The sequence below is a fragment of the Stegodyphus dumicola genome, chromosome X1 (genome assembly GCF_044657685.1).
Source record: "Stegodyphus dumicola isolate Sdum_Otavi_A_Nest chromosome X1, ASM4465768v1".
NCBI lineage: Eukaryota > Metazoa > Arthropoda > Arachnida > Araneae > Eresidae > Stegodyphus > Stegodyphus dumicola.
The window spans coordinates 23,177,359-23,198,998 of NC_140780.1; the positions used below are offsets into that span (position 1 = coordinate 23,177,359).

Consider the following 21,640-nt stretch of genomic DNA (forward strand, 5'->3'; position numbering starts at 1 on the left):
GATTAACGAGAAGGATCCTAGTGTCAACTTTAAATTTCGACAACAACTTTAGCTTAATACTGGTGTTATGAAAAAGCTTGATGCATTTTATGTGAATCTCATAGTGATCTCACTTCTTGGAAATGTAAAAATAGTCTACTACTGTCAGTCAGCGTAATATGGTTGTGCGTAGTTGGAATACTCGTAATAACAAACGAAAGATGAGTTTTATTACGAATAGCGTTTAATTATTTGTTGTATTAATCGCTACTAGAATTATTTATCTTTATTCCAAAACGAAAACATACATAATTTAACTTCAACATAAGCTAGTAGTTGCTAGAAAGAACGGAAAAGAAGCAGTTATTACAGCAAATACATTTTTAAAAAGAATTCTTCGTGTTGTGGAATATGCCAATTATCTAAAACTAAACTTTTACATTATTTTGATGTTGCCAGATTTTACATCTAATATATTAACATAGTAAATCCACAATAACCATAATACGGCGGAGAAAAAGCTCCGTTGGCTAAATGATAAAGTTACAAGTACGGAATGTCCCGCCCGACACTGAAATATTACATTACTTCAAAATTAAGGAAAAAAGTATGAATACAAACTTATAATGACACAACTTATAACAAATATATCAATTAATAATTCAGTGCGAAAAAGTAAATTATCTTATAGTAGAAATATCGCTATTCATAACTGGTAAAATACAAAATTTAGAAATTGGTCTTCTGAAAACACCCTTTGACGGGCGTATGCCTGCAACTCTGACATTGAATCACCTTAATAATTCGAGACAAAGACCAATTGCAAATGGGAGGTTGAGAGTTCTTAAGTAAAATTAGCATGCCCGGAGTTATATTTGGCCTTTCAAGCACCCACTTAGAGCACTTAACCCTTTGCACTCGAGCGGTGCCTCACAGGCACCACTGCATGTGATGCGATAGCTCGAGCGGTGCCTGAGAGGCACCATTCGAATCGATGTGTTTGACCTAAGGAATATCCCTTGAGAGATCTACTTGGCCTTTTGTAGATCATATTACGAGGTGTCTGAATAGTTATAAGGATGTCTTATCTCAAATAAAGGTTGTCTTTGCAATGCTTATGCGATTAAATGTCTTATCTCAAAAATACTTGCGACCGCGGGTAGGACTCTGTCTTCGACATCAGTTCGAACTCAACTTTCTTGCCGATCGCAGTATTTATTTCAAAGTTACTGAGCCCAATAAGTATGGAACACGACGAAGAAGTTACTTCTAGTGAAGATGAGTTTAATTTTTTGGCAATAACAAACGAAATTACATCACTACATAGACAGCTTGCCCATGAGAACGAAGACGGAAGTGATAAAGATAGTAACGACGTTAGAGGAGCAAGAAGACGAAAAATCCGAATAATCGATAGTGAATCTGGAAGCCAAAGTGATTGTACAGAAGAGACTGAACCTTCAGAATGGACAATGTGCACAGAAAAGCACCTCGAGCGCAAAGGGTTAAAAGTGCAACTTTAGCCCCTAATTGCACGTAATAGCGTTACATCTATTGACAATAAATTATTCATTTATAAAACCATTCTACGTCCCATGTTGCGTTGCGCATGTCCAGTCTGGTCTTACCAATGGAAAGAACCAATGGGAACAGATTACAAACGATGCAAAATAAGACAAATTACTAATACACTGCGGTATGTAAGAAACAGCAGGATCCACGAAGAGCTAAAAATAGTCCAACTCTGTACCTATTACTACCACCTTGCTAAAAAAAAATTCATGAACAGCAAAAAACTGCTAATAACTAGGAAATTTAAGATTTGCAACTATACGAATTTCTGCAGCGCATATTTTAGATTAAATACAATTTTATTTAATTTTCGTCCAGTAAATGAGAAAAAAAAAAAAAAAAAAAAAAAAAACCGTTTCAAATGAAAGTGCAAAATCAAGAGTAAAATTTCGGTACCATTCTGTTATCGGGACCGGAGTCTTCGCCAATGTTTTGTTTAACTCGCCAAGAGATTGATTTATATGAAGTCGTCAATGTTTACTTTTAAAATTGATACAATGATTACATTTAAAAAAGTAAAAGAATGCATTTCAAAATTGGCAACGAGAATACAAATTCTAAACATGTAACGGTAACTTTTGTTTTTATTATTCTTGTATTTACCATGGATTTGAAAATCTGGGAGTTACGTAATTATGAAACATCTTCCATACAATTTCTTCAGGAACTAAGAATCGTTCGCTCTGGAAGAAATTGCATGAAAAACCATAAATGGAAGTTCTACTTCACTCTGAAAGAAGCACCGAAATAGAGGTATGAAGAATCGGATTTGAACATTTCTGCGTTAGCTATAATTTTATCCATCTAGATACTAGCTATCAAAATCAGACTTTTGAAAGGTTACAGGACAGTGCGAAATAGACTTCAACGCGGCACTGATCGTAACCAATTAGATTCTTATTCGAGTTAATGTGGCGGCAGCAGCGTCCTAAAAAGCAAATCTTTTCAAACATTTTAAATGATATCCGCAGTTTCATGCTTTCGCATTAATCTTAATTCTCCAAACTCCCTAACAGATTTTTTCTCCTAACTTCTTTGGTAAGTTGTTGAATTTACGTTAAATTTTTTTAATTTTACGAATATCTTTTTTCCTTTGGATTTTTCGGCCCACCAGCGGCCGAGCGGTAAAGACGCTGAACACTGGTAGTTCGGTCTGAGGTCCGAATCCCGCGAACGAGCTGGCTGAATGGGCGTTTTCGTGGTTTTCCCCCATGTGTAACGTGTATACGACCCAGTTTCCCTTAGAAAGTCCTCCACGAAGGCATCCCTCCCCTTAGGCAGATAGCCCTAGTGTGCTTTGCCATAATTAAATACACCACACTATCCTTCTTACCTCGCATTCAAAGCCTTTAAAATGTTGATGGTTAGAGAAACTTAAGCGTTTGTTCGGACTTTGCTTATATCCCCTTCAAATTTTTCATTTTAAAAGTCTTTTATAATATTAACAGAGACTCAAATCATTCATATCTATTGTTTTTCTTTCACAGCATTCATATTTATAATGACCCGTACCAATTTTTCTTGCTGAAATTACCACGATTGAAAACTTTTCATGCTGGTAACTCTTCGGACACTCATTTGATGAATGCCTCTAAACAAAGTTGTAGCAAGTTCAATAAATGCTTTGTATTTTGCATAATGCTGCAATACGATTATTATCTAAAATATCACAAAGGAGATTCATTTTAAAATAAAAGACTGTGAGAAATAATTTTTGTACCTGGGTTACAATATGCAAAGTAGAATATTGTTCCAAAAATAAAGCAATAAGAGTGATTCCTAAAAATTGCTTTAACTGTGCATTCAAAAATTAAGGGAGATAGAAGATACTCAAGTTTAGGACAATATAACGGAGTCTGAATGAAAGCAAGGAAAACGTAATTTGCTCGCTGTCTGTTTTCGATCTCTTTTCGTCTATAGCGCATATATGGATCATCACTCACCGTTGTTTCCTAGGACAACCACTAACTTCCTCCTTTCTTACAGCTGGACCTGTCATTTGGGATGGCTTTCCAAGCTTGAGAAGCAATATTTTTATTACTTCCAAACTTTTGCGTAGTAGACGTAAAACCACACCCTTCCTCAAGCTTGCCAAGCGCTCTATCACGTGTAAAAGCATCTTGATGTTTTCGTAGCCATACTGCGCGTATTTCATTTGCGCTAATTCACTTATATAAGAATGCCTAGAAATGCACTTTCACTTCTTTTTAAGATACCTTGCTCTATATGGATCATTACTCACCTTTTTTTCCTAGGGCAACCACTAACTTCCTTTCTTACAGCTGGACCTGTCATTTGGGAAAGCTTTCCAAGCTTGTGAAACAATATTTTTATTACTTCCAAACTTTTGGGTAATAGACGTAAAACCGCGCTCTTCCTTAAGCTTGCCAATCGCTCTACCACGTGTAAAAGCATTTTGATGTTTTCGTAGCCATACTGCACATATTTCACTTGCGATAATTCACTTGTATAAGAATGCCCAGAAATTCACTTTCATTTCCTCTTTTTAAGATGCCTTGCTCTACGGGCACTGACTTCACTTCGAAAGCATTTGGGCTAAAGCCACATTGTACTAAAAATATTTAAAAACAGCATATTTTTAAGATTTCCGATAGACAGTCTCGTGAGCTGGAGATGAAAATTTTTTTGTTCCCTACAGAGTTGCTACTGCTCGCTTTGAAATCATTGAGTTTTTATTCAAAATTTGATGATTCTAGATACCATAGTTTTTTTTTTTTTTTTTTTTTTTTTTTTTTTTCCCCACAGTGTGAAAAACATACATTCATTCATGTAGATTCTTTATTATTTAGTTTCTTTAAATATAATACAGTGCGATAACGTTTGGTCGCAACAATTTGAAAAGTGATTCGGACATTTAAAGTGATTTGACGCAAAATGTCGTTTTGAGGCTTAAATAACCCTTCTTGACTAGACTAACGCCCATATGGACTTAAAATATAGCAGAAAGTAAAAACATGCATTATAGTTTAATATGATTACGACTATCTGCCTAAAGGGAGGTATGCATTCGTAGAAAAATTTCTAAGGGAAACTTGCTCGTATACTCGTTACACATTGGGAAAACCACGAAAACGCCCATGCAGCCAGCCCGTTCCCAGGGTTTGAGCCTCGGACCGAACTACCAGTGTTCAGCGACTTTACTACTCCACCGCTGGTAGGCTTCGCATTATAAGTAGCATAAAAATTCATTTAAGAATTTTCCTAAAACTCGCATAACATAAAAGCATAAAAAATTATGGTTTAATCCTAGTATCCGGTGCACACGGGATTTGGCGACTTTTATGATGAGCAGTAAAAACGGGACATATACGATGAGTAGTAAACTGGTATTCAAACAATATATGTAGTTATACATAGTATATACTATGTATATAGTGATAGTATACTATCACTATATATACATAGAACGTTCTTTTGGTAATTTTTGGTGTTGGCGATAATTTTCAAAATCGCGCCAAGGCTGCACCGTATACTAGGATTTTACCAAAATTATTTAAGTATTTTCAAATAATGTAAGCTGGAGATTGAATTTATTTGGTTATTTAAAATGAAAGTTTTTATCCAGTACGCAAACCAACCCTCTTTTCAGTCTTTCTTCCTTGTTTCAAAGTAAATATAATTTCATCCCCCCTTCACTTTATTCTTATGTTTTGGTAACATTTCAATGTGAAACAAAAGTATTGATGATTGTACATTTGATTTATTAAGAATGACCAACTTTTTTTTTAACGAATTATTTAAGAATGTTCATTTTATTAACCCATACACTTTTCTTTTACTTTATAGGTTTTCCATTGACAGTTTTGTTTTACGCTAATTCTTGAAGCGTTCTAAAATAAACAGCTTAATTTTCCGTCAAAGAATCCAGTTAAGCTGACAACAGATAATCGGAAGTTGATTGTACATCATTTTTTTTTTTACGCTATTAAAATTAAAAGTAGAAATTCTTCCGTAAATCAAAATGGTTTATTTGCGGCTTACCGACCAATGCTTAAATATGGTACTGTTTCTGGACGTGAAACAATAAAACCTGAGCAAGATGCATTAATTTCTTGCATTTAAAATAAACTTTAATAAATTTTTTAAATAAAACTATCAAAATTTTCATGTTTCGAGGCAGCAATTTGACTTTCAGCACCCAAAAACTTGTAAATTATTTAGTACTTCCCTAATAACGTTTACTTGCCTACTTTTTCAACCACAATTGTTAAGTCACATTAATTATGATATAAATTAAGAGCATACATTCATAGAACATATACTAAGAAATACAAAGAATACTGAATAAAGAAATAGAAAACATATAGAATACTGGATTACCATTACATTAATGAAAGGAAATATTTGATTGTAATGAAAATTCTCCAGCCTGTCTGTGTGTCTGTGATTATGGCAAAGCCTCGAGGGCTATCTGCCTAAGAGGAGGGATGCCTTCGTGGAGGACTTTCTAAGGGAAACTAGCTCGTATACACGTTACACATGGGGAAAACCACGAAAACGCCCATGCAGCCAGCCCGTTCGCGGGATTCGAACCTCGGACCGAACTACCAGTGTTCAGCGACTTTACCGCTCGGCCGCTGGTGGGCCCGAAAATTCTTCAGCAAAAAACGTTCTTAATAAAGATCGAGAGGGAAACATGAAAGCAGTACCGTAAGTACGGGTAAGTAATCACCACTCAAATCTATGATTTTCTGCCAACGTTTTTGGTAATTTTTCAAAGCCTTCGAGCCAAAAAATTGGTGGCCGCGAATCCCAAAAAAAAAAAAAAAAAAAAAAAAAAAAAAAAAAAAAGATCAACCTTATTTTGGACGTTCTGGTGCAAAATGGCGATAACGCCAGTAAGATGTAGCTGCAGGTATGGATAAAAAGGTAGATATCCGAAGGAGCGATGTCGGTGCTATATGGTGGGTGTTGCAAAAGATCAGATTCCAGTCCGTACAGAGTCCAACCAGTGAATGCAGACACATGTGATCTTGCCTTAATGGAATATTACCTTAGTTCGACGTTTTTAATTGATAGCAGCATCAACACGGACTAGAGGAAGCAATGGATGAAAGGCTATGTTTTGTGTACTTTCCGAAGAAAATCATTCGCATCTAGTTATTAAAAAAGGCTATAAAAATCAAGATTTTTCAATATATAAAGCTACGATAGGTAATAATGTCAACAAAAATGGAAAAAACGTCAAAGGTTTGGCTTCGAGGAGAAAAATTTTTCCAATAGAACAAGGGTTATCAAATAGAATAGAAGAATAAGGATTACCAAACAAGAACATTTAAAACACAAAAATTTTACGTACAGTATTTCCGTAAATACAGTGAAAATCGTTTAAAAGTGTGAAAACAGCCTGTGTATATGAGTATACCTTACCTTATACGTACACTTTATTATACATTCTGAAAGTATAAATAAATTTTATATAAATTTCTGCAGGTTTCTTCCAGAACTTCCAAACTTACGATACATCTTTAAGTTTGGGTCTTTGTTATAGTGTAATTTTCATCGCATTAACTCTACAAATACTTTCCAAACTTAAGGGTTAATCTTTGGAATATGGTAACAGGTAGTTTGGCGACATTTTGGTAAGGCGATAAAGGTTACTAGCTAGGACTTTAGCAGTGTACATGGATATAGTCAAGAAGAGTGTGCGCAATGCCATTTTTGTGCAATTCTAGGATGTTTTTTTAAGTGAAAATAGGTCGACGTGTACATGGATGATACCGTGTATGTGCAATACGTAAAAACGCGGCAAGCAGTGGGCGATTCTGCACTTTGTCCCAATTTCGCACTTAGTCTTCGTCATGATTAAGCACTTTTGTTCCATAAAAGTTCTAGCATAAGCGTAATTCGGCTAGCAAATAGTTGGAAAAAAATGTTGAGTAAAAAAAAAATGCCTTTACTTCGTGAAAACAAAATGGCGTCCAAACAAAAATTAGCAGGTTGCTGTAGCAGGGTTGGTCGCCAAATTTTCGCCAAAAATTGCCAAGTTACCATAATCTAAGATTAACCAATTTACGATATATCCAAGTTTGGCAAGTATTTGTAGAGTTAATGCGAAGAAAATTACACCATAACAAGGAATGTAGTTTTCTACACATTATAACATTTGATAGAGATGAAATAGTGTTAGGTTGATTTCAGAAAGTATTCATTATTAAATATAAAAGCGTTCGGACCTTTTTTTAAAAAAGACTATTTGAAAAACTGGAGAAAAATGTATCAAATGCTAAAACAATATTTTATTAATCAATTTTTTTGCATAAAAGTAGAAAGTCATAAACATAAGGTCCATTATTAGTTTTTATGTAATATTTAAAACAAATATATGCTAACAAACTCTCTCTCAATACTAAAATGTTTCATTCTATTACTTAAGGAACCTTTAATTTTTTCATTTAAAAACTACTTAAGATTAAAATATTTTAATTTAATTTTCCGATTTTTGCTTAGTTATTATTTTTTTTTTCTTTTTCTTCTTATTCTTTTTACCGCTTTTAGAAAGCTTATATTCCTTTAAGCAGATGTCAACGTTTTTCTCTTTTGCAAGATCAAAACGTTCCTTAGTTTCTTTTTCATGCTCATGATTATTCCCACTCGGTGCAGACGACTGCATTTCATTCTTGTTAGAATTATTCGAATTGTTTTTCAAAAGCTTTACACCTTTAGATTCTAGTAACCCATGATGTCCCTTTAATTCTGCATTATCCGATTTTGATGCCAATTTGCCAGACTTCGCATTTGGTTCAATCTCACTACAGGTTTTATTAAAATTCCCAAATGAACGCAGCAAAGAAATGTAATCTTGCGAAACATCTGTATTCTTATATATTTCTGCCAGTTCTTCGGAAACTTTGGAAACGCTCTGTAACTCCTGCATTATAACTTTCGATTGTAATTCACTTTCTTTTATGTTTAATAATAATTTATCAACACTCGCTTCGATTTCATTTTTGGTATCTGGAAACTTTCTTTCATTCTTCAAAGATAGAATTTTCTTACGAGATTTCCTAGATTCAGAACATCTAAAAGTATTCTTTTTCACGTTCATATCATGTGCAGTATGCGAAACATTTAGATAGTTTGTAGATTCACTTCCCTCTTGTACTTGGAGGTTCTCATGGTCTTCACTTTGGCAATTGTATCTAGCGCTTTTTGAACCTGTAATCGGTGTTTTAATATTCGCATTTGTATTCGAGAGAGAAAAAGTTTCGTGGGTACGAGTCATTTTTTGCGGCTTCCGGGTACTTATCTTCTGTTCTGACATAAATGATAACTGTTCTAACGATGTAGAATTTTTTTGGCTTTGTTGCGCACTGCACTTGGGGTTCTTTTTAACACCACTTTGAATTATTTCAGTACGTATAAATTCTTTATTTTGCTGTGGAAAAGATTCATTTAGTATTTTTCTGACCTGCTTTCCATGAGATCGATGTTTCGAGTTTCTTCCAATTGGGAAAACTTCCCTTCCAATAATCTCATAGTCACTTAGGTCACTCAAATCGTTTTCGCTGGAAATGGCTGAAATGCTAAACTCATAGTCATTTAGGTCATTCAAATCGCTTTCCTTGGAAATGGCTGAAATGCTAATCTCATAGTCACTTAGGTCACTCAAATCGCTATCGCTGTAAATGGCTGAAATGCTATGCGATACAGATTTGTTACATGGAAAATGGTTGCTATTCTCGTATTTTTCCAGTTGTATTTTGTCCGAAGAACGTATGGGCTTAAAGACTGTTTCTTTATTTAACTGAGCTTGGCGTAGATCTTTCTTGGTTTCATTTGCTTCAGACTTCTTAGAAGGCTCTATAGAAGATTTCTGTAAGAAGTCTATAAGATATATTTTTAGTCCTTCCCAACCACCATTTGTATATAAATCGTTCTTCATTTTATGAGCAAAGTACTTAGTGCATATAGAGATAATAATCTGTAAAAATTCTTCATGTCCTTCCTTGTGACACAAAGCTGCTAACTCAGATGCAATTGCAAATGTATACAAAACTCTATTAAAAATATTTCCGTCTTTTTTCTTTGTTGTTAAAATAATTTCGGCGCTTGTATGAAATACGCTACTTGATGAAAACATCACAGAAATATGATCTTTGCATCTTTTCTTTAGGTCTAGATCATCAAAGCGCAAGAAAACCTGCACTGCTGAAACAATGTATGATTTATACGTATTTATCATTCGCTTAGTTGAAGCAGGAATAGAACTTTCTTTGACGGAAATGCCGTACTCCAGCCACACGTCTCGAAATATTTCTGAAAAGAATAGCTCCAGTTCTTTTTCTTCAGTCATTATGAACAAAATTCTTTTATACAGTAAAACAAATAAAAAATCCGTAGTAGAGCACTTTTAAAAACACAACAGTATGTAAACATAAGCCTCTTATACGAAACAAATTAACAAACGTACTGCTTAATACTCACCGTGGAAGCAGATATCTTGATTAGTTACTTTAAATTGCAACCCTCCTTGCAGTGTCAGGCAGGTAACTCTGGGCTTTGCCATATGCAGTGAATCTAGTGTGCAGTGCGTTACAGTTACAGCAGATTGTCTACTTGTAGCAGGTTGTCTACGTTTCGAAAGCGGTATTTAAATTTTTTTTTTTTTTTTTTGTTATAAAAAAGTCGTTAAGCTTTCTCCCACAAAATTATTTTTATGAAGGATACGTGTATCTATTTATTTTATTTTACCTATTGGAAGGAAATTTGACTCGGTAAGGAGAATAACAGCTTCAGTTCCCCATGGATAATAATCAACCTCCAACCAAGCCTAACCTAGAATCAAGATAGTTAATATTATAGCATCTATGATATTGCACATACAGGAAGCCTTTAATTAGTGTTAAAACAACTGAATGATAAGAGCTGACGTCACTTTAATTAAAAAACCGTTCACAGATTTTTGTTATGCACATTTATTCAAGAGCTAGAGCTCGAATTTCTATGAAAGCACTCCGCTTAATAATATATTTTGCGAATTTTGTGTACAGCATTGCCTTAAATATAGCACAGCCATAAGTTTTTATAAAATTCGCTTTTAAACGAATTCTATCGTCATTAAGAAAAAGTAATATTCAGAGCTAAATTGTCTTCCAAAGTAGTTCACCCGAAGAAGCTAAATAGTGCTCATGTAAATAAAATTGTTCTCTGTTAAAATATCTTTCTTTTCAAACACGCGCATGTTTTTTAGGAAAGGCACTAGCCATTTTAGATTTTCGCCAACCACTAAGGTAACAAAAGCGGTGGTCATTTTATTATGGAGGCACCTAACTGGCGACCACCGTTACCTCCTACGAAGAGACAGACAATTTACATCCATGCCTTCTCCGGGATTCAAACCAAGGCCCTTCGATAAGGCATTCAGTGTCACTAACCACTTTCCCGTCTGGGCGGCAACATGCAATTATAAATAAGATAGAATTCAACACTTAATTTATGTTGCTGATAAATGATTTGATTCTGCTTTTCCATCCAATACGAAAAATTCGGAATAAATGCACGAAACTTATTACTATAATATTGCTATCAGGAAAAATTTTAAATTGTCGATGTAAAAGCTGATGTCTGTATTATCTTCAAGTTAATGTATTATTCTGTACTTCTAAGAGAAAGACAAACATTTGTTTAATAAAAATGACTTTTTACTTCACAGCAAAGTTTACCCTATTTTCAGAATCAATGACATGAGATAATTTTTTACTTTAATATCTTCACAATGAAGCTTCCTGCCGAAACATCATGAAGAGATTTTATGCCTGTTATTTTTCTTTCATTAAAATAATACGTATTTCACTAGATATATTTACAGCAAATAGAAATCCAGAAGACACCTACGAATAACCAAGAATAAAAGAAGACATATGTATTATCTTTTTAAATCAATAAATCTATATTTCTGCAAACCTATCATTTTTTTAAAATGTACCTGCTGAAAAAAAACTATCTAATCAGGTATTTGATGACATCGCCTTCATATCTGGATGTAATAGTTACATTCGAAGGACACTTATTTATATACACTTTTTTTCATTAATTATAGTATTATACTTATGTATAGTATTATACTTATGTATAATACTGTAGAACTCGCTTATAACGAACGAGAAGGGACCGCGATATTTGCTCGTTATAACCGAATGCCCGTATAAAACGAGTTCGTGAAAAAAACAGAAAAATTCATACACACATATTATAATTATATTATACACCGGTTATCATTAATTAAGGAAAATCACAAAAATGATGATTACTAAAAAAGTTACACGTGGAATTTAAAGAAACTGACCCACAGTATACAACATATAGTAAGGAATGACATAACATGAAAAGAAATTGCCAGAGAAATAAGGTGTTATAGAATTTAGCATAAATATAAAATATACAATTCGGATGTGCCAGTTTGGTAAAGGAAAATTACTTTCAATATGGAATATGATCTCCCCTAAAAGCAATACAACACATACAGCGATGTACGATGCTGTCAAACTATGCGGCGTATCAGTTCCGTAGGAAATGAGAGCTATTGCTCTTGTAAAGCAGTTGCAAGCGTGCCAAGGGTCTGCAGAAGAGGATTGACTGCGCCTATATGTCTTTCTAGAGCATCCCAAACATAGGATTCAGGCCCGGTGATTGAGATGACCACTTCATGCGTTGAATTGCTTGCTGCTGAATATAATCAATCACAATGTCAGCCTTGTGTGGTCTAGCATTTACCGCCCCATTGCTCCGTCATAAGGGTGCACATAAGCATCAAGGATGTCATCTCTATAGGCCTGAGCATTCATGGTTCCACGTGGAAAAACTTGAAGGTCTGTGCGTCCACCAAAAGAGATACCACCCCAAACACAAACATTGCCTTCTCCATATGGATCTTTTAACAATATGGATCTCCATATGGATATAATAACGAGCTCCAGGCTATCTCCAAATCAAATAACTCCTACTATCGCTTGAGGCTAAACCTGAAATCAACCATAAAGAAAACAACCCTACACTGATCAGACGTCCAGTAGACATGTTAAGGTGTCCACCTCAAACCTTTCCCTCAAATAAGTGACGTGAGCGGCGCGCAAATGGCTGGTCTCCTCTCGTACAGACCGTCTTCGTGAAGCTTTCTACGTACGGTTGACGTTGACACCAACCTTCCAGTGACTACAAAAAGTGAAGATCTGTGTTGAGTCAGGGTTCCTTCGTAGTCCTCATCGTAGCAGTTGGCCGTCCTTGACTGAACCTCCTGGACGCCGAGTCTGTGGTTAGAAATTGTTGCCATAGTCTATGAACCACAGAAGGACTCGCATTTAGCCATCTGGTCACTTCAGTCTGACTTTGTCCTGCCTCTAGTCTCCCTATAGCTCTCCATCGCAGTTCTTCAGGCAAATGATGCCTGGAGGTCATTGTTACGAATTGGCTATCGCAAATTTATCTCAGTATCATAGCGAAATTTGCAGGCTTGATCCGAAACATGGATTTTATGCTCCTCTTAGATATCGATTGCAGAGCCACTAATTTGCATACTGCAGTTTTATTCAGCAATTCTCATGTCACAGCATATTCAAATTTTATACGGATGGGCTTATTTTTTAACGATTTATCGCTATTTTTGTGACTTTTCCTTAACCTTTGGAAACTAGCATATATAGTTTATTTATTTTTTTACTTTTGTACAGTACAAAACACGTTGGTTAATTTGCTTTGAACTGCCTTATTGTCTGTTTCTCGTGTCATTGTTCTTCGAAGAAGACTCATGGCCCGAAAATCATTGTAATTTTTACCTTTGGCTTCAAAAAATAGTTGAAGTTTTTCTGCGCACTCAAAAGCCATTGAATATGTTGCAGGAGGTTCAAGTTGAAATTCTTCACATTTGTCGTCATCATCTTCGCTTTCATTATTTTTTCCATCTGCTTGAATCTTTATCTTGAATTTCAGGTATAATATCCTCAGGAGCAGATAACTCGGAAGTGATAATATTGGCGTCAACAGATACATAATTTTCAAATTCTTCTCTATCACTTCAAAATTTTCCAAGACGTCCACTTTTCTTCCACAGTGATTTGCCCCTCTTGAGAAATGTTCAATCCAGCTTTACGGAAGCAGCTGGTGATGCATGTTGATGTAACATTTTCCCATACATTATTCATTAAACGTATTGCTTCGAGGACGTTTATATTAGCATTTGAGTTTGTTCCTATTTTTTTTCTTCTATCGAGAAACATCAAGTGCTCACGAAAGTTTAATTCAAAACTTCTGATGATTCCTTGGTCCATAGGCTGGATAACACTTGTAGAACTCGGAGGTTAAAACTCAATCCTGATCATTCCCCAGGATAGAAAGAAAAAAAAAAAAAAAAAAGACGTTGTCACGTATGCGAGGGATTATGACTCACCACTAAATTTCGGTTGATTTCGGAATGTTAAAGAAAATTTTCCAAGAAAGGATTAGTTGAGCTGGAGATGTGAAAGTCAATAGAAATTTTATCAATCACAAAAATATTGCTCGGTAAAAGCGAGTTATGCTCCCACAGACTTAACCTTACACTAAGCATTTTCGATTTCTTTGTTAAATCAGGGCTTGTTATAAGCGAGTTGTGTTGTATTTATATCGAAAATGTGTACAAGTTGTGAATAAACTTAAGTCCGCAAGCTTACGAGAGACAGATTTTATTCATCTAACACAAATATAATTTTTTTAGCTCCCCAAAAAATGAATCTCAGTTAATGAAGTTGCAATTGTAAGCACATTTTCGTAAAAGACTGCAACATTCTCTACTAATGGGCATGTCAAAAAATGAGTAGAAAAATTATACATATTACTGATTTCATGCTGCATGAAAGTTCCTTTTATTTCTAAGCCTTAATATTTGGACATCTTGACAAATTTTAGGAACAAATCTGATTATCAAGAAACAAATTACAAAACATTTAAAACGGTTTTATTTATTAGTGAACTATCATTTAAAATATAATTAATTGTATTAAAATAATATTTAAGAAGTATGGAAATTAACATCGTGTTTGAGGGTACCTTCTCCCACTATGCGTTGTTTCCAGTTTCTTCATTTAATATCTCTAAAGACAATTGCCGGTGAAGACTGGAGCAGGAATCCTCTGCTGGACGAAAAAGAGAAAGAAGTAAAGAAGGAGGGTTAAAAAGAATTGATCCACTATGATTCCAGGACATGTCAAACTGCAGGTCACATGGCCTTCAACTATAGAACGTTACGCAGTAGCAGCAAACTAGAATGTATTGCAACAGGATATAAAGATTTAGGGAAAGTTAATCACATGTTAAAAGATACAATAAATAAAAAGAAGATTCACTCAAGTTTCCAGAAAAATCTGAAGTTCACCACAACACTGGTAGCTTGGTTCGGAGTTTAAATCCCGGCCGACGGGCTGGCTGCATGGGCATTCTCATGGTTTTCCCCAAAAGTAACGTAGATGCTAACCAGTTTCCCCAAGAAAATCCTCCGCGAAGGCATCCTTCCCTTAACACGTTGAGCGCGGCGCCAAATTTGCTGTCCTTTCCGTTCAGCCGGCAGCGAGCTAAGCCATAAAGCTAAGCCGTATTTTTGTTTATAATGTTTCAATACATTTCATTAAAACTAAATTTGATCCCATTTCATTGAGACTATATTTATTTTTTAACTTTAATACTGTCCTGGGGTCCTGGGGACCGACGCCGGCCGCACGGAAAGTTCACTGCCGGCCACACTGAAAGTTCACTGCCGGTTCCCAGGGACCGGGGCCGCGCTCAACGTTTTAAGCAGATAACCTCGTTTGCTTTGCAATAAGTATATAAACCATAAAATCTGATACAACTAACTTTTCGTTGGCCAATGAAGGGAAAGAAAAAATGAAAAATACGAGACATGCACTGCATGAGTTTCTGGAATCAGGTTGTAAACAATGAACACCATATTCCCTGCACAGTGTGCCACAATTTGGGTATATTCCGTGGTTTTAGATTTTTCTGTTCGATATCCCGTTGGATCGCATTCCTAATGTGGTCAACTACAATCGGATCTGAGGACTTCACTGGGATGTCCATATTCCAAACTCAGATGAATTCTTCTATAACCATAATGTAGAATCTGGATGTTTATATTCAGGTCCACTGTCCTGCTAGAGAAGATCCATCCATTAGCATTAAGCATGACATAAACAGGTGCTGCTCGTCAGAAAAGTTGTCCACATATCATTGACTAGTCAGATGCTTATAGCTGTACCAAGGTTCATAGTAATTTCCAGTTAAACAAACATGATACCATTACCGATCTCTTCAGCAGTCTGTAGAGTTCCCTTTTGACAGGCTTTTGCGCCCACTCGTGAATCCTTCTATATACCCAATGTAGTTGGAAATGCAACTTCTCCAACCATACTGCTTACGAATATTTTAGTCATTCAGTGTTCCAACATAAGTACTGCCGTGCCATAATGAGAAACATAGCTTGTAAGTCGTGCAGACCTTAAAGGGGTTTTGTTCGGTTTTGTTTATTATAGCAATGCAAACTAGGGCTAACTACCTAAGGGGAGAGATGCCTTCATGGAGGACTTTCTAAGGGAAACTGGCTCGTATACACGTTACACATGCGGAACCTCACAAAAACGCCCATACGGCCAGGCCATTTTCCTGGAATCAAACTTGAATTACTGGTGTTCATTGATATTACCGCTCCACCGCTGTGGGTCAGTCATTAAAGGGATATGAGCTGGCAATCATCTCTTCGCATCAGTCTATAATCTGCAAACAGATCTGGATTAATCACTGTACAAAATAAGCATGTGCTTAGAGCATCAAGAACAAGGTCTTTAGGAACTCGGGGCACACCACAAAAATTCCCCATTGCCGATTTTACCATGGTATATCTATGCAAACCAAGATCGAGAGAGAAGGAACGGGAAAATACAGACATACATTTATGTGGAGACAGCCAAATCCATTAAGTGCTTAGCACCTCTAAAAGTCTTAAACCGGCCCTGCAACAGAGTATATTTCACAATTCAGATGCTGATGCTTGTTGGATCTGTAGCTCTGAAATCCAATGTTAACTGCCATACTGATGCACTTCTATCACGTGAAATAATCCTTGATAACCTTCACGAAACATCTTTTTATAGCCACATTGGTGTCAAAAATTGGAGGCTTTGTACTCATGGTATACCCTTGCAGTGATTATCGTAAAAATCAGAGTTTGATTTCTACCTCCGAAATGCTATGGCTCCTCCTCATAAGGGAATTGTGAAACTGTGCTAGAAAATCACTTAAATAGCTTATACTTGTCATTCTCATGCCGTATACAACTTTGAAAGCCTGCAGATATTTATCGCTTTACATAAGCACTGACGGAAGCAACAGAATATACTCAAAGGTGATGTCGCTAAGAATTTTGCCTAAACATTTCTGGCAAAGGTGTGTCATAATATGCGAAAGGTGACCTACAGGCATACAATAGAACATCTCTGACTTGTAATAATCTAACAAAGTTATGATCATTTACGGAGCGAGTTACATAGGGCTCTAAGAATTTGCAACTCTCTAGAATTTCGTAAAGAATCTGTTGACACCTCAAAAACGCATATGAATTCGCTTTTCCGTTAAAGAGTATCTTTGCAAAGAGGCAATGCATGTTTAATTAAGCGTGGCTGGTCACTACATAATAGTTTGTTTCTCACGTAAAAAACAGCATCAGTGATGATTCTTAACTCTTAGTTCTGGATATTTTATGCAAGTGAATATCATTAAAGGAGCAGCGACATAAGGAAGAGATGCGAAATTTACGACTGGAGGAATACCTCAGTTCCAGATTTCAACTTTTTTTTAATAAAGGGATATGCCGTTGAATTATTTGATTAGTCTTGCTGAAAAGATGTTCATGTAGTCTGTCCTCTTTAAAATAAATCCTGTATAATTATTATTTAGTACCCTAGGTATAATCTTATTAAACAGGAAGATTTGTATATTAATGTACAATCGGCATTTTCTCTTCCAACAAATTTACTAGGAGTTTTGATTTAATGGCATTGATATGGACATGCCAAAAACGGCATGACTATTCAAGTACCTGGGATTCTGTTTTACATCTGTGTAACAGTGTTAGCATATTTCCCTGCTAAAGTAACAACATTTGCTTAGCACGCAAGGAACAGATTAAAGTCATGGCAAATATGGGAGTCCATTATGTAAACAAGTCCAGAACTGGCCAGTCGAACTTCAAAAATCCCAGGGCGAATTCACCCAACATAGGTAACTGTCTCTTTAAGCAAATCTGCAATTTTTTACAAAAGAACACATAAGAGCAATAAGCTGCCTCTTCATCTGATGAGTTTGTAAAGCAGTCCATTGCTTTCATCACATTTATACTTTACTTATTACACAGTGCAGCACCTGCGAATCCTTGAGAGTTATGCACAGGTTACGCCAAAAGTCGTAATATTCGTTTGGAAATAGATTGATGTATGGGTTAAATTCTGCTGCTGATGGTTACTTTTCGTAAATTTTTCCCCAAACAGGTAGCATATTAATTTGGCGATTAATATGTTAACATGCTACGATGATAATATTACCCTCTGGTTAAATCCTATGTTTACTGCGTTGAGGTGAAGGGGAAAAAGAATCCACTTTCTAGATTGTGAAAATCCTCAATCTAGGTCAATCTATACATTACTTTGGGGAAGCATATAGTATCTCAAATTTGAGAACTCCATTAAGGCCTGCAGCTTACTTAAATTTCCTAATGATACAAACAATCTCCCTTGATGAGATGATTTGCTGTTGCCGCACCAACTCAGAAAAGAAGTAATCAGTAAAATCAAATTCGTAAGTAGTAGTAAAGTAAAGTAACAGTAAAATCAACTTCGTCGAAGCACTGAGGGTTACTATAGAATTATTTGGACCCGAATTGCTGTTCCAAATGATCAGCAAAGATTTCAGCTTTCCAGTTGTTGAAATAAGCAAATGAAATTTTTATATGAAGTGGCCTATTATCTGCAAAACTTCTTCAGCTTGTTAAAAAAGTTTTCAAAAAGAGCCATCATGTAATGACTTCCTAAAACTAAAGACTGCTCCTAGAGAAAAGGACTGCACCAATTTCTTATTGAAATTTCATGTCATAATATGTAGTTAACGATTTCGGTGTCATTATTGTAGCACTCCTGATACAATTTGTAAAATATGGGAGGGTCTTTAAACAAAAAATTATGAAGTGGTCTTCAACCAAACACTGTTTATTCTATATCTCTGCCATTTCACACACCCCTGAGGGATGCAATGACGAGATTAATTGTTGGGACTACTATACTTATACATTTATAACAAAAACTCAGATTTTCAATGATCTAGAGAAAGTGAAATTTATTTTTGTCCAATTATACTTTTTACTTCTGTGCATAATACTGAAATATTCTAGCAAATTAATCATAGATTGGTTTTTGGGAAGGATACACTTTGTCATGCCAGACAGAAAAATGAATATAATGGAAAAGATAATGCAACAAAAATCTATGTTTACCCCTGTAATTACAGATACTATGATGTGCACTTTGCTCTGAGAATTTTTGTAATGTCGGAGCAAAATCAAAGCCCATGTCATTCATGTCAGCAGGAAAAATTCTCCGGTACTCTGAATTTTGCACCTTACTTCACCTTCTTGGTATTTGCTTCCAGATTTCCTCTGAATACTGATCTCAAACCAAATATTACAGCTGGCAAACATTCCTTCCAATGTTCGCTCAAGATGGATTTTAATGATAGGAAAACTCTCAATTGAAAGGCAGATTGGAATGCTACTGTATGTGTGATTCCTAATAATTCCATAATTGACTGAAACAAGTCCAATTCAAATTGTTTGTCTTGATCAATCGTAATAACGGGTGGGTTATGGGTTATTCAATTATGGCAAAGCACATAAGGGCTATCTGCCTAAAGGGAGGGATGCCTTCATGGAGGACTTTCTAAGGGAAACTGGCCCATATACATGTTACACATGTGGAAAACTATGAAAACGACCATGAATGTCCGAGGTTCGAATCCTGGACCGAACTACCAGTGTTCAGTGTCTTTACTGCTCAGCCGCTGGTGGGCCCCAATCGTAATAATGCATTGGATCTTAAAGCATAAAATTCAGCTGAAGTAAAAGGCTTGTGCCATAACAACAGCTATTGGAATTAATTCAAACCATCAAATGAATCTGTCAATAAAGATTAAACAGTATATGTAATGGTTAATCCAAGTGAATATGTTCAAATATGCCGTTATGGATATCTATGTTTTGCTTAGGATTATAATAATAAATCTTGGTGTTGCTGTCTTTCTAAAGCATGGGTTTGAATATCAGCACGGAGTCTCCTTTGTAATCTAAATGATGTCATTATCCATATGAATATAATCTAGCCTTGGCCAAACAAAACATGTGAATAGTTGATGATCTGTAAATACAAAATTACGACCTTCTAACATATATTTGAAATATATATGACAGCAAAAATTTATAAATTCTATATCAAAATCTATCTTTATTTAGGAAGGATGATTTTGCCCCTCAAAAAAATGGGGGGATAATGGTTGTGCAGTTTTGTTTCCTAAAAAAGTGCATGAAGAAGGTTACAAGGAACATCAATTCAAAAAAAAAAACAAGTGATAAATAAAGAGCTAGAGTTTTTTTTTTTTAAGAAAGTGATCTCTTCAGAAAAATTATCTACTGCTACTCAGCAGTCTCAAAACAGAGCAGCTGCTGTAACTAATGTATCGAACTGTGCTAATAAAGCAAAAAGTTAATATTTCGCTTAACTACTCCTGAAAAGCAAAGACCTATTAAAACCAGGATGTACTTGTTAAGTGCAGACGATTTTGATTTGTGTATTACTCAGTGAATGGCCACTTTATTTTAAGCAAATAACAAAATTCCTTTCTTAACTACTTTTCTGCCTAATAAAATAAAAAACCGATTTTTCTTGGAGAAAAGAAATGTTGCATAAAACTTGATATTGATGGAAGCACAGTGAAGACGAATGAACAATGGCTATGGAAAGTGTAGTGGGGATGCAGATTTGTGTAAGATATAAAAAAATTCAGACAGAATAGCCAAGTAATTATTTATTTGGAAGAAACCTGGAAAGATAGTAATATGTGTTTTAGAAAATGTTAGCAGGTTGGGAAAATTTTAACTTTTTAGAGAAAAGGTGCTGGAAATAGACTGAGAGTTGAGCATCTTGGTAGTCAGCATGAATTTATAGAATCAAGTTTGGTATTATAATCTGGCACCCCCTCAGGGAATCACCAACGACAAATGAATTTTGATAATTTTTCAAAGTGGTTAAAACAGAAACTCCTTCTTAATATTTAATCCAACAGCATGATTCACTGGCCTCAGAAATTAAAAATAGGACTCAGCTCTACTTTATCTTATTCGAGCCAATAACCTCAAACTTCCACATATTCAACTATAAAATCTGTGTCTATAAAAATTCTTAAGCAAGGCAGGTCATAAATTCTTAAGACTTAATTCTGAAGTCTATCTATTAAACAATAGGAAATTCTTTAACTAATTATAACTTCATTTTATATTTGTGACTCTTCCATCACAGATGAGAATTAATTGAATGCTTTATGTATGCAGTTCCTTTGAAAACAGTCAGAGTATGTGCATATAATTGATGTTTCTTCTCCACAAATTGTACTTTCTTTTTGAAATGAACCAATCTGTAGATCACTCTACTAACGATAATATGGAATTGTTTATGTAATTTGAATAATAAAACACTGTTCTATAATAGACAATGAAAGATGTTTTGCACCAATACTAATTCTTTCAATGTATTTCACTAAATGGATTATTTCAAAGCAAGTAGAGGCTGTTTGCCTAAATGGAGTGATGCCTTTGTGTTCAATGTTCTAAGACAAATTGGTTCATATTCCCATTATAGAAAGAAAAAGAAGAAAAATGCCACGAAATTGGCCTGCTCTGCTTGATTCAAACCCAAATCAAACTACCATTGCACAGCAATTTTTTCCATTCTGTCACATATGAATTCTTTCTATCCAGTAATATATTAAAAATGTCTTTAAATAT

General features: G+C 35.2%; 1 long non-coding RNA gene across 7 annotated transcripts in view; it reads right to left on the reverse strand.

Moving 5' to 3' along the window:
• LOC118187431 (uncharacterized) overlaps window positions 1-21,640 on the reverse strand; it is a 61,706-nt gene that overhangs the window by 22,661 nt on the left and 17,405 nt on the right. The window contains exon 1 of one of the 7 annotated variants that reach the window (XR_004757943.2): window positions 10,000-10,149. The exons of the other annotated variants lie outside the window; for them this stretch is intronic. This is a non-coding gene — a long non-coding RNA (uncharacterized LOC118187431). Of the gene's footprint in view, window positions 1-9,999; window positions 10,150-21,640 lie in introns of those variants that run through there. 7 annotated transcript variants of the gene reach the window in all.